This window comes from Canis aureus, chromosome 21 (genome assembly GCF_053574225.1).
Source record: "Canis aureus isolate CA01 chromosome 21, VMU_Caureus_v.1.0, whole genome shotgun sequence".
Taxonomy (NCBI): Eukaryota; Metazoa; Chordata; class Mammalia; order Carnivora; family Canidae; genus Canis; species Canis aureus.
In genome coordinates this window covers 39,624,892-39,637,940 of record NC_135631.1, presented here as the reverse complement: position 1 = coordinate 39,637,940, position 13,049 = coordinate 39,624,892, and the positions used below count along the sequence as shown (strand labels likewise).

The window sequence follows — 13,049 nt, the reverse complement described above, 5'->3', positions numbered from 1 at the left end:
TTCTTGGCATTATATTATAAAGGTATAAAAGGATAAGGAGAGGATCTAGTGTTTTCTGTGTTTGCAGTTATGATAAAAATCCTAGTTTAGTCCATGAATGTGTGTGTGTGTCTGTCTGTGTGTCTGTCTCCCCTCTCCACATCCCATCTACTCACTCCCAAGTGTTGCTTTATTGGTCTAGGAAGAATGTTGTCATGATAACTTTAAATCATAGCTTCAGGGAAAAAAGACTGTCACAAAACTAAATTAATATGAAATATTTTTACAAAACTACAGTAAGATCTAACAAAGAAAAACATATTAGGAATTTGGTAGTGAAATTCTTTGTGTTTTGTTTAACCAACCAGATTTACCAAATATTTGTCTCATTCTTCAACTCAGTCTTCACCACCCACACTGATAATTTATCATTATTGGCTCACCTGCTGAAACAGACAAAAAATGTAGATAGTAAATCCCCACTGTACTCAAGAGCAACCAATTGAATTGATTGAGCTCTTAGTTTTGAGGTCACTTTTTAAAAAATAAAAAAATGTAAATAAATTGTTAACATATATATATGTTAAAATATAATATATATATTTTCACTTCTGTTAACTACATTTTTCTTCCATAAGAATTATGAAAGAGAAAACATGAATATACAGTCCTCTCTAATAATTTCAAAACACTTCATATGAATGTTAAAGAAAGAAAAGAAAGCCACAATTTTTGGAATCCAGTTTCCCAAAAATTCCTGTTTTCTCACATTTGAGTCAAACTATTTGATCTCACATCACTAGGATGATGAGAGCTGTTTGCCTCTCATGTCATAAAGCTGTCCTAAATCCAATGTTGATAGGTTTATTTTTTAAGTGGGATCATAAAGGTTTTTTTCCTCTTTTTCCTAAAGAAGACACATCTGTTACTTCAGCAAGAGAGAAACTTTAATGGATACACTGATAATTTATGAGTCTTTCTAAGCTTTGGCTTAACCTTACAAACACATCATTTAATTGGCAACCACCATATCTCACCTCGCTGAAACTGCCTTTAGGTGGGAGAGAGTTTTGTAGAAAAACACCCCGCTATAATATAGATTTCGTATACTGCTCTTTCATTCCAAATGCAAGCATTGTATGTTTTTGCTATTCAAATACCTTTCTTTACTGCCATCACTAGAATATTCATGTTCAAGAAGAACTCCACAAATGTAATGAATATTAGAATATTGAATCAAGTCAGTGTGCTTCAGTCTTCTCCACTTGCTCCAAATCCTTGGAAATTACAGAAAATGAGCAAACATATCTATAATGACACCATGAAACAAACAAGTAAAAAAAAGTTGCCCTAGTTGGGTTAGGAATTAAAAGGATGGTACACAAAAAGAGAGAGAGAGAAAGAGATCTGATGGAAGGAGGGAATTATAGCCCCAAACACATGTTGAATAAGACACTAAAAAAGATGTCTCAGCACTGCTCCAGGACACAGATGCTGGGCATGGGAATCAGGATGGGGCTCTGAAGTACTGCTATCGGGATTGCCAAGCAGGTGTGTCCCTTAATACACCTCCTTCCAAGTAGAGGCTTCTCTTCCCAGGAACAAGCAATCAATGTGGACACTTGGAACAGAGAAGTAGGGTAATGTAGGTGACTGGAAACCTCAAAAGGAATAGAGATGCCCCTCATGGTAGTCCCACCTAAAGGCCCGTCTGCCTCCATCAGTAGCCATTTTTATACCAAAACAAAACAAAAAATAATAGATACAAATTTAAGCAAATGATCTAGAATCAACAAATCTGAGGAAAAGTCAACTCCATTTAAACATCATCAAACCAAAGAATGAAGGTCTGAGAAAACAGAAGTAACAATATAAACAAATGGAGATTTTATAAGAAGCATAATTAATATCCTCAAAGGGATAAGAGTGCATACTGCATTTGAGAATTTAAAACAGATTTTATGAGGAAACAATAGAGATGTGAAAAATAAATTAGAAGATTGTTGAAACAAATATAATGGATTTTTTTCTCCACTGATTACCAGCATAGGCATAACTGAAGAACAAATTATGAGCTAGAAATTTGGGTGTTGAAGTCTATCCAAAACTTAAGGTCCTTGGATATAAGAAAAAACGATGTAAAGTATAGGGGGGAAATTGGCTCTTCTGATGTTAGAAAAATGGGAATTCCAGAAAGAGAGATCAGAGAGAATATATTTTGATTGAAATATTCAAAGTTATTACTGAAGAAAAGTTCCCAAGATTGAAAAAAAGAAGAAAGAAAAGACATAGTTCCTGTGAATGAAATGTTTAGCAAGGTGAATGGGAACATATCCAGTCCTAGAGCATCAGAAAGAAACTTCAGAACATCGATAAAAGAAGAAATCCTAAAAACTTCTAGGTGAGATTCATAGTACTTTTCTTGGTAGCACTAAGCATAAGTTTGTTTAAAAAAAAAAAGAAAGAAAAAAGTTATCTAGTTCTGAAAAAAATTATTTGGAACGTAAAATTCTTCTCCAGTCAATTATCATACAAATATTAGGAAAAAACTAACTTTTTTACTCCTATACATATATATATGAACCTCATGGTAACCGTGTTTTTTGTACATAACCAAAAACCTACAATAGAAACACAAAAAATAAGGAGAGTGGAACCCCAACATAACTCTAAAGAAAACCATGAAACTACAAAGGAAGAGACCAACAGGAAAAGAAAGGAACAAAGAAAAACAACAACAACCAGAAAAATAACAACAAAATGACAATAAGTACATACTTATAAATAATTACTTTAAATGTAAACGGACTAAATACTCCGATCAAAAGACATACATTGACTGGATTTTTTTAAAGATTTTATTTATTTATTCATGAGAGACACAGAGAGAGAGAGAGGCAGAGACATAGGCAGAGAGAGAGGCAGGCTGCATGCAGGGAGCCTGATATGGGACTCGATCCCGGGACTCCAGGACCACATCCTGGGCCAAAGGCAGCCACTAAACTACAGAGCCATCCAGAGATCCCCTAGCTAAGTGGATTTTTTTTAATCCTTTTTTATATTCTATCTATAAGAGAGTCATTTCAGATATAGAGACACACCCAGACTGAATGTGAAGGGATGGAAAAAGATATTCCATGCAAATGGAAATGAAAAGAAAGTGGAAGTAGCAGTACTCATTTCAGATAGAATAGACTTTACAACAGACTGTAACAAAAGTCAAAGAAGGACTTTATATGACAATAGGGTCGATCCAGGAGAGGATATAACATTCATAAATATTTTTGTACCCAACATGGCAGCACCTAAATATATAAAGCAAATATTAACAGACATAAAAGGAGTGATTGACAGCAATAGAATAATAGTATGAGACTTTAATACCCCACTTACCTCAGTAGATAGGTCATTTAGACAGAAAATCAATAAGGAAACATTTACCTGAAACAACTCATTAGGCCAGGTGGACTGAATATATATGGGGAGAACATTTTATCCAAAAACTGCAGAACAGACACTCTTTTCAGATGTACATGGGACATTTACCAGGACGGCTCATATGTTAGGTCACAAAACAAGTCTCAGTAAATTCAGGAAGACTGAAATCATATCAAACATCTATTCTAACCATAACAGCATAAAACTTGAAATCAACTACAAGAACAAAACTAAAAAAAAAACAAAAAACAAAAAAACACAAACACATGGAGACTAAACATTTAGTAAACAACCAATAGTTCAATGAAGGAATCAAAGAAAAAATTAAAAAAATACTTTGAAACAAATGAAAATTAAAATACAACTTTTCAAAATCTTTGTGACACAGCAAAAGCTGCACTAAGAAGGAAGTTCATGGTGATGCAGCTTACCTCAAGAAACAAGAAGAATTCCAAATAAGTAATCTAACTTTATACTTAACTAGAAAAAGAAGAACAAAGCCCACGTTAATAGAAGGAAGAAAATAATAAAGATCAGAGTAGAAATAAATGAAATAGAGATTTAAAAAAAAAAAACATAGAAAAGATGAATGAAACTAAAAGCTGGTTCTTTTAAAAGATAAACAAAATCAATAAAACTCTAGCCAGACTCCAGATCTTTTATCAAGAGAGGATCCAAATAAATAAAATCAGAAATGAAAGAGGAAAAATTACAACTGACATTACAGAAATACAAAGGATAATAAGCAACTACTATGAATAGTCACATGCCAAGAAATTGGAAAATCTAGAAGAAATGGATAAATTCCTAGAAACACAGTCTTCCAAAACTGAATCACAAACAAATAGAAAATCTAAATAGACCAATTACAAGTAATGAAATGGAATTTAAATAAAACTTTCAACAAATAAAAGGCCAGAACCAGACAGCTTCACAGTTTGAATTCTACCAAACATTTGAAGAATAGTACCTATCATTCTCAAATTATTCCAAAATATTGATCCAAGCTCATTTTTTGAGGCCAGCATTGCCCTGATACCAAAACCAGATAAAGCCACCACCAAAAAACAAACAAACAAACCAACAGGCCAGTATCCCTAAGGAGCATAGATGCAAAAATCCTCAAAAAATCAGCAAACTGAATTTGACAACAGGATCGTACACCATGATCAAGTTAAATTAATAACAGGGGTGCAAAGATGGTTCAACATCCACAAATCAATCAACATGATACATTAACAAAACCAAGAATAAAAATCATATATTCATCTTAATAGATGCAGAAAAGCATTTGACAAAATTCAAAATCTATTTATAGTAAAAACTTTTAACAAAGTGGATATTGAGGAAACATACTTCAATGTTATAAAGGCTGCATATGGCAAATCCACAGCTAACAATCATACTGAAGGTTGAAAGGCTGAAAGCTTCCTCTAAGATCAGAAACAAGACAAGTATGTCAGCTCTCACCTCTTTCATGAACCATAGTATTAGATCTCCTAGCTACAGTAATTAGGCAAGAAGAAGAAATAAAATAATCCAGATTAGAAAAGAAGATGTAAAATTGTCATTGTTTGTAGAGGACATGATAATTTATAAAGAGAGAACCTAAAGCCTCCACAAAAAAAAGCTGTTGGAACTAATTAATTAAGTTGCAGGATATGAAATCAACATACAGAAATCTGTTGCATTTCTATACACTAATAACAAGCTATCATAAAAAGAAATTAAGAAAACAAGCCCATGTACAAATGCATCAAAAAGGATAAAATACCTGGGAATAAATATAACCAAGGAGGTATAAGACTTGCTCTGGCATTTATGAAAGAAATTGAAGAAGACACAAATAAATGAAAAGATATACCATTGATTGAAAGAAAAATCTTCCTGAAGTGCCCATGCTACCCAAAGTAATCTATGCATTCAGTGCAATGCCCATCAGAATATCTATGGCATTTTTCACAGAACTAGAACAAAGAGTCCTAAAATTGTTATTTAAAAAAAGACCCCAAATAGCTAAAGCAATCTTGAGAAAGAAGAACAAAGCTGGAGGTTTTTCATTCTCTAGTTTCAAACTATGCTATAAGTGATAGTGATAAGACCAATATAGCCCTGGCACAAAAACAGACTCAAAGATCAATGGAATAAAATAAAGACCCTAGAAATAAACCCACAATTATATGGTCAATTAATCTATGACAAAGGAGGCAAGAATCTATATACAATGCAGAAAGGACTATCTCTTCAATAGATGATGTTGAGAAAACTGGATAGCTACATGCTAAAGAATGAACCTGGGCCACTTTCTAATACCATATATAAAAATAAAATCAAAATGGATTAAATGCTTGAATGTAAGTTTGCAATCATAAAATTCCTAAAAGAAAACATAGGCACTAAGCTCTCTGATAGTGGTCTTAGCAGTGGTTTGTTTTTTTTTTTTTTTTTTTTTTTAAGACCTGTCTCCAGTAAGGGCAATAAAAGCTAAAATAAACAGTTACATGTAACTAAAAGTTCTTGTGCTTTGAAAGAAGCCATCCACAAAGCAAAAAGACCACCTATTGAATGGTTGAAGATACTTGCAAATTCATTATCCAATAAGAGGTTAATATCCAAAATATGTAAAGAACTTACACAATGCAATATCAAAAGAACCCAAACAACTCGATAATTATTGAAATTGGATATTACATACATGGTATTTCATTGTTACTTTTCTCTCTACCTTTGGATGTAATGTACAGCATAGAGAATATAGTCAATAATATAATAACTATGGAGACATGTTTTTCATGAGGATCTTTTCATAATATATAAAAATATTAAATCACTGTGAAGCAAATGGTGGGTATTTGTCATTTCTAATGGCTGAGTAATATTCCATTGTATACATGATCTACACCTGAAACTAATAGGATATTGTATATCAATTATACTTCAATTGGGAGGAAAAATACCCTTTTAGACACACAGGATTCAAACTCAAAAAGTTTATTACATCCCAAACCCTCTCTGAAAGAATTACTAGAAGGTATATTCCTGGAGAACATATTCCAGGAGAAATATGATAGATTCAAGAAAGAGTAGTGATCAAAGAAAAAAAGTAAAGCCTGTAGTTCAGTCCAAATAGGTGTTGATTATTAAAAAGTTTTAATAAAGATTTGAAATTAAAGCTTAAATGACCTCAACATGAGAGGTACAGAGGGAAAGTGACAAGAAGAAAAGAAGAGTAAGGAAGTAAAATACTGCCAAAATTCCTAGCTTGCTTGGTGTGAGGACATAGATTTGGGATAACTCTTAATGTTAATAATAATAATAATAATGTTAATAGAAAACTGTAAGTGTAAATATGTGTGTTGAAAAATCAGATTAGCCAGATTAGGCTATGTAACTTCTGAGGCATCAGGGTAACATGGACCCAGATGACTCAGTCTCATATATGCCAGAAAAGTAACAAAAGTAAGCAGTAAAAAACAGTATAGATAGAAAACAGAAAACAGTTTGTCAGGTATCCATCTAAACATATCAGTAACCCAATAAATTTTACTGAATCATATTCATTTATTAAATGAGATTTTCAAAGTAAGTTTTTAAAAGTAAGCTATATATTTACAATAACACAAGAAATTGAAAAAAAAATCAAAGAAGAGAAACAAATATACCAGGCAAGCACAACAAAAGAAGGAGGCCTATTAATATCATATAGTTTGAATCAAATCAAATAAAATTCAAATTTAAGCACTAAAAGGGCTAAAAGGGAGATATTTTATGCAACAGTATATGTGGAGTACTGGCCACAATGCATCGCACATAATAAGCAATCAAAAAAAGTAAGAATTAGTTGTTATTCCAACTATAATTACTATTGGTATTGAGATATGAAGAAAGTGGTGCTCAAAGGAAAATTCTACTCAAATTAATTAATGAGGTATAGAAGAAAACACAAAGTTGAATCGGCCAATGAAACCTAAATTGGATTCTCAAAATAAACCAATGAAGTGTCATTAAGAAAAAAGACCATATTAGTTAAAGTGATAATTGGATATATTTTAAAACCATGGAAGTGCTAAAATGGATCTGAGTAATCTTGTTGCAAGCTGTTAAAAAACGTATTTTACATCTTTCTCATTCTGGTTTGTTTTGGGCCTGGGTTTTCTCTTTAAGCAAGTTGTTTTTCTACTTTAAAATATAAACAGTAAAATTTTAAGTAACAAAAAAGTAAGCGCTATGTTGTTCTGGACTCTTTCATAGAAATTAAATTTTAAACACTTGATGTACAGCACATTTACACAGCATCTTTGCTTTGGTTCTGCCATTCTTTAGTTGGTTACTAGTGCCCCTCTAAACCAGCTGTCCATGTGAGCATCCAGAAAACAGCAACTGGCTTCCCTTCCAAGATAGGATCTTCACTGAGGTCACAGAGAAAAAAGAGAATGAAATCTGAATCCTTCCAAAGTAATTTAATTTCTGACAGCTTGGCACATTAGCTGGTGATAGGATTTCTCTGTGGAAGGTATCAGAGGAGGTTGCAGTAACTCTTCCTCAGTGGTTCACTTAATTAATATTGGCCACAAGTCTGTCCTGATTATCTAGGAATTTCTGTGAAGTAATAGCAGAACTCTGACACTTCGAAAAGCGTAGCTTGGAGTTACCTGTACTCTAGAACACATCCAGGGGCATTAGGGAATTGACAATTTAATTCCTCAGGCCCATAAAATATGCTAAATAGTATAACTATTTATTATTGTATTTTGAAACTCAAAAATAAGAAAATGACTAAATACAGTTTGGTATATACATAACCAAATATTGTGTAGCTGATTTATAAAGAGGTAATAATAGCCTGGAAAATATGTACGTTACTAATGGAAGTGAAAAAAGGCAGAGTATAAACCACCTACAATATTACCACAACTATTTGGAAATACACATACAAAAATATTAGAAATAAGTATTCTAAAATACTAATTGTGCTTGTCTGTGGGATAGTGTGGTTATGAGTACTTTTTTCCAACTTTTTTATTTTCTACTTTTTTCAATTATGAGAACACTGGTATCATAATAGAAAACAAATAAAAAATGTTTTTAAGTTTCAAAAAATATTTCCGACTGTACATCTCTATGTGGATATCCTCTTCCAGGCCACAGATGTCATTTTTGTGAAGAGTCTTCCTCTAATTAAAAATTAAAAGCAACTAGTGGCAAATACTGCATATGTTGGATACCCAGAATTTCAGTACACCAGCAAGATATAAAAATGCTTAGAGGGCAAACAGGACTCATCCTGAGGTCAAATTTGCTTTCCTATAATTAATTGCCTTTGCTGACTTTTTCAGTGATCATAGAGAGATCCTAGTCTCTGAACTACTAATCTATTTCTAATTCCCTCCAACTTCCATTGCTAACAATCCTCTTCTGCTACCACTCATATCCTACTAAGATAACTGCTATATGAATTTGCTCTGAAGAAGCTCTTTCAATAAATATATATTAAAAAAACAGCTCATTTAAGATTATAAAAAAAAATTGAGTGAGACATGGTTTTTCAAGCTCAGCCATGGCTTCATCTCTGGTAGATGGTTTACTGTAGAGAAGCCAAAATTCATAAGCATTAGTTATACGTTTTAATGGCATTGCTTGCTAACTGGATCACACCTACAACTGACTCCATGTGTCTTTCTTAAAATTGAATGTTATCCAGAGGAGGGGAGAGGAACAAGTAAAAGGCAATATAAACTCAATAAAACAATTTTATATTGGCTTCCTTGTTCCAGGGAAATAGTAGCAAAGAATCTTACACATAACCATTGAAAATCGAAACTGCTTATAAACCAACAAGAATAATCTTCATGATAGCTTCTTCAAAACAAATTGGTGCTTTTATTAAAAATGGACTTTAAAATTATTTAGAATTCTGCAAAACAGTTTGAGCATCTTCTTGTATTTTCTACAAATTTTTCCCTCTGTCCTACCAAAAATTATGTTCTTCTGCCTTAGAATACATTCCACAAAAATGCTTATAAAGCTAAAGAAGGATTTTATTTAAGCTTATATTGCAAGGTAAGGGGTCTGAAGACAGGTTGGCAGTCTAACTGAGTTAATATTGTATTAAGTGCATCTTTTTTCTTTTATAAACATGTTCATTTTTATTAAAGCAAAACCCACTTGGATCATTTAGGTAACATAAATAATAAATGAGGGGCCTAGAAGGTCATAAGCAAAAATCATAAATAGTACTAAAAACCCACAGTAGGTAAAGTGCAATTTTTCTTTCAGCTCACTATCCCCTTGCCTAAAGATTAAGTAGTAGCACTTGCACATGGTACTGCAACTTTGTCCAGTATTGTTGCTTTGCTAATTCTGGCATGAAAATAATAAAAATCCTCATTATAATTTAGAAGCCCATTTGAATCACCTCTTTAACTTGCTTTAAAGCAAAGATAGCACTACGTTTGACAGGGGGTGTAGGGGTTGCTGTCATGTCCCAGGCAATACATTATTTTCTCTAACCATCCTCCAGCCTAGGTCATATTTCTGTCTTATTGGTGAGAAAGCTGAGCGCTTTCTCCCATTCTGAAGACAATATTCTTTATTAATGTTATTCTGACAAGAGTGTAAATCAACATAATGCATGCAATAAAAACCTAAAACAAAAATTGAATTTGAGTGAAATACAGGGGAACCAATTGAAAAAAAAGAATTTTTGAAATGCAGTGCATGCAGGGAAGCTTTCAAATAGAGCTCATCCTTTACCTTCACCTAAGCTGTCATGCTAGAGGGAAAAACCTCTAAATGAAGGTAGAGAAGCCTTCAGTTGAAATGCACACCTTGCTAGACCTCTCAGGGCTCATACTCAAGATAAACCTCATGAATATAAATGAATGTGGAAGGGTCTTTACCTATAGCACATCCCTTATTAAATAACAGAGAATTTATCCCAAATAGAGACCTTATGGATAGAATGAACTTATTTAACCTCAGAGAATTCATAGAGATTAAAAAACCTTATGAATTTGGTAAATGTGGGAGCTCATACCCAGGCTTTATTCTATATCTTAGCTCAAACCTCAAGTAGCCAACTTTAGGTGATTTAATATATTCTGGAAAATATAATAAAACAAATTTTCATGGATAATGTGAAATGCTTCATTACCTTTAGAGCATTTTATGCCAATATTTGTAGGCAAAGAATATCTGATTAAAATATGACTTCTATTGCCTGTGTTCATATTCTTGGTATTTTCATCAGCCTATAATGAGATCAGTTAAGTTTTCATTCTGAATTATAATACCTATAAATTGAATGCCCTTCTTTTTTGCTGAAAATTACATTCTTACTGCAAAGCAGATATATAAAGGAAAAATCAAAAGTCGTCCCATGCTAATCCCATTTCTCAGAGTTAAATTGTAAACATATATTCATTAAGAAATTTTTCTACAGACACACATACACACAAACACATACACGCACACACCAGTCACATTTTGTATACTGTATCACAACTTAATTTTTTTAAGCTAACAACATATAATGAATGTATCTCCTAGTCAGTAAATATAGATCATTATTTCAAAAAAGTGATGAACCAGTTTATCTAATTGAACCCCTATGATAGACAAAGAATATTGTAATAAAAATATTTGTGAACTTGTTAAAGTATTTTTGAAAGGTAAATTTCTGAAAGAGAAAAGGAAAATTAGAGAATCAGACATATATGCATGCATATACATACATATAGGTATGTAATTTTCACTTTGATAGCTACCACCAAATTACCCTTCAAAGAATAGATCTCATTCTATTTTTAAGCTTATGAAGGAACTCTTTTTTAATTTCAGCTTTCCTGAGGTCTCATTGACACATAAAATTCTGAGAAAGTTAAAGTGCATCCTGGTGGTACGATATATATATATACATTGTGAAAGAACTCCATCTAGTTAATTAACACATCCATCGCCTTTTTTGTGTGAAGATTTAATTTCTACTCTCTTGTATCTTTCTTAAAAGTGTCAAAGTATGAGCTGATTACAACATAATTAATTTTATTCTCAAAGCATTCCAAAATAGTTGATAGAGAGGACCATCAGCTTTCCAGCTAAGAAAACTGCTTTAAATTATCTTGACTTACAAAAATATTCCTCTTTTTTGATATAAAAATAGAAAGTTCTCTTTTAAAGATCTAAATTTTAAAAATTGTGACCTTGCTACGTCTAAGGAATAAAGTTGCCTTAAGGCATTTTATTGATTATTAAACTTGTTTTTCTGTGTTCCCAATTCAACCCACTCTATTATAAATAATAGATACCACTATATTTATAATAAATAATAAAGGGACTCTTTTTTTAGAGTTAGTCATCAAAGCATAAATATAAATTGCTGTGCTGTAGAGGTGTTTCCTTTGTAGGCAGACATTCCTTCGAATGCAGTTCACATACAACCACATTTACCTGAGGAAAACATAATTTAGACCATAGAGAAGCCACACTCCTTTACAGGAAAATTGCCATGCCATCAAAGATACTACTAAAACTAAAGAGTTCCTCAGATACCACTCCTGGCCTCAAATATTTGGTTATGTTATAATTTCACTTCATGTAATTGATTATTAGGAGAGGATCAGGGACCATGTCATTTTTATAACTAGAAAAGACCCACAATATTATGCCCTTACAGATCTGGATGCTGAAGTCCAAGGAGTGAAAGGCTCTCTCTGCTCTCTCTCAAGGATACTTTGTCTCCAGCTAGGCCTGAGCCAGTTTCTATACAAATTCATCAAAGAATGAGCTTGTGCTACAACAGACTTCTCCCGAATTTTTAATAAATGCAAGATAATTTATTTGAATCACTGACACTTTTACAAATTGATTTTTTAGATTTCTTTCTGCTTCTTTCTCTTCAAAGCAGACTAAACTTTCCATTTCACTATCAATTTCATTATAAATATTTGAGTTTCTAAAGAAAATAACTTCACTTTTGTTATCTTACAACACTTAAAAGTGGAAGAAATAAAGGGTAAAGTTGAGTAAAATTGAACATGTTGGACTTTAAACATTGGAACATACAGAGGCACCTGGGTGGCACAGTCAGTTAAGCATCTGACTCTTGGTTTCAGCTCAGGTTGTGATCTCAGGGTCATGTGATCAAGCCCCACATCAGGCTCCACACTCAGTACAGAGTCTCCTTAAGATTCTCTCACCGTTTTCTTCTCCCCCTCCCACTTGTGCTCACTCTCTCTCAAAAATAAATAAATAAATCTTAAAAAAAATTTAAAAAAAAAAGAAAGAAAGAACCACAGTCTGACCATATCTCACACAGTTCTGTCTGTGGTAGATGTCTTGAAAATAATTCATTTAGATTCATCTAGAAGAGTTATTCATTCACAACTAATTATGAGAAAAAGACGACTAATTTCATTTTTCACTTGAATAGAAGGTTCTTTTAGTCCCTGACAACTCCATCTTTTTCAATTCAATTTTTCACTTTAAAAATACTCTAAAGCCTAAAAGGAGTCATCATATGCATCATTTATAACCTTAACTTGCTTTGTGGATCAGTAGGCTGAGTGGTTTAATTGGGATAAATGGAGCAAGTAAAAGACCAATGAACCAGTGCAGAATTTTCTTGTATGAGT

At 32.6% G+C, this 13,049-nt stretch overlaps 1 protein-coding gene across 2 annotated transcripts in view; it reads left to right on the top strand.

Moving 5' to 3' along the window:
* RELN (reelin) overlaps window positions 1-13,049 on the top strand; it is a 498,583-nt gene that overhangs the window by 312,676 nt on the left and 172,858 nt on the right. The window lies entirely within an intron of this gene.